The following is a 2,049-nucleotide window of genomic DNA, read 5'->3' on the forward strand; positions in this document are numbered from 1 at the left end:
CAGATGCCTGAGCCTCCTCAACTGGCTCCTCTGGATGTGGAGGAGTAGCGGCTCTACTCCGAGCTCTCTTGGGTAAAACTGAGCTTCTCACTTTCTCCCTAAGGCGATGCCCAGCCCCTCTAAGGAGGAAGCTCATTTCTTTTTACCACAACAGATCAGTACCACAACTGCATAACTGTGGGCGCCGCACAAATCTGCCTGTCAATCTCAGACTCCAATCCTCTCAGGTGCAGGTTTCCAGGTTTCCAGGTTTCCAGGTGCATTTCCTCACCTCGGCCACTAGGAGTCTGGTTAGGGGATCACCTCCTTCCACTGCCTTCTGGAGTAACCAGGACCCCATGTTTGTCAGTGCTCCTCCCTCCAACTCCGGGGTCAGGTTTCCTGGTGTACTTCCTCCTCTCGTCCACTAGGTGTCCAGTTCACCTCCTTCCACTGACGTCTGGGTAATTCAGACACCATGTTTGCTGTTTTTCTCTTTGTGCACCAGAAGCTGCCTTTCCTGTGTTTCTCCTCCACCAACAAGGCCCAGATGATAATAATAATAATCAATTTCATTTGAAGCTCTTCTCTCATCACTCATAAACACTACAGATGGACTAGAAAGCCGTGATTGTGTGATACTTTATGTCTGCCACAAGATGGCGCCAACTTCTCAGTTTGTTTTCCCACACTCATCCACCTTTTTATTTAGCTGAACTCTTCTGTATTTTATAACTTCACATTTTCAGTGTTCTGAGGTGTGTGTTTGAATCATCCTTTACCAGAGCGCGTTACTGTTATGTTAAGAGATGAACACTGAGGCGAATAAGTCTAACTTTGTTAAGATTAAGTTTAAAAATGAAAGCAAAATTATTTTTGACTAAATTGTCTTTTTTCCCACTTTTTCCATTTTGAAGGCTGAGATCATGCCTTTTGCTAACAACCTATAGTGAGGTGACCACTTTATCATGTTTGATCATGAATGAATATAAAGAGTTAGTTTAAAAGTCTGCATTCTGTGTTTCTGGTCGGGGTGTCTCACTGGACACAGCTGAAACCTCTCCTTGAAAAGCCACCTGTCTACATCTACATTTCCCCCGGTATTTCTGATAAAAGTATATACTTCATTTATACATACTGCTACTTAATTCTACAATTACTGTATGTTTGACCTGCATACATAAAATCTGCTCTNACCCATTCCACCAAACCCACTCCCACCTAACCTTATAAGGGACCGACCCGCCCATAGCTCCACCTTCCACCCGCCCACTGGGCGGAGTATCGGTTTGGGGTTATTTAAAGGTTTTGACAGACCCCTTCATTACCCAGAGCGTCTTCGAAACTGATAGAGCTAGCTCTGAAGAGCGACTATTTCTCTTAAGAAAATCGGAAAAAAAAAGAAAAGACAAACCATGGATACCTCTCCAGCGAATCAGGTTGCTTTTGAGGGGTCCCCCCTCATTTGGAAAACGCCTGTTTCCATCATCAAGGTTGTTGAACAGGAAAAAGAGCCGAACGACACTCCCGAGAAACGGATAAAGTACCTATGTCGTCTCCAAGCCCCACCCAAAGGGGAACTTCAGAAAGAGTGGGTTTTTGACGAGTCCGGACGATCCGATCCCCGCGGAGAAAAGGTGGAGGAAACGATCAAAGAGTCGGACGATGGGGGTTGGGAAACGGACCAACCTCCTAGCGGGTCGGAAAAAGCCGAGGGAGAGACGGAGGAAAGCATGGACGAGCGGGGTGAGCCAGTCCTTGCAGGAGCGAGGGTGAATGGTCTTGAGATTCGGGGGAAGAGCTGAGCAGACTCTAAGACCCATCGTCCAGAATCTGGGTAGCCTCGGCGTCCTCCTCATCCTCCTCCTGCTCCTCCATCAACGTGTAGAGGCTCTGAGGTTCAGACTCCCCATCCGCTGAGACGGCTTGGGACGGTTCAGGCACTTCGGCGTAGAGGTCCTGAGATGGATCGTAACCGACCAGGTCCGGCGGAGTTCCTGAAGAAGAAAGCATGGCTTGATCGGCCGGTGAGTTTGGAGGCGTCGGCGGGGGAGTCCAGACGGTGGTGAG

This window comes from Oryzias melastigma, linkage group LG3, assembly GCF_002922805.2.
Source record: "Oryzias melastigma strain HK-1 linkage group LG3, ASM292280v2, whole genome shotgun sequence".
Classification (NCBI taxonomy): Eukaryota; Metazoa; Chordata; class Actinopteri; order Beloniformes; family Adrianichthyidae; genus Oryzias; species Oryzias melastigma.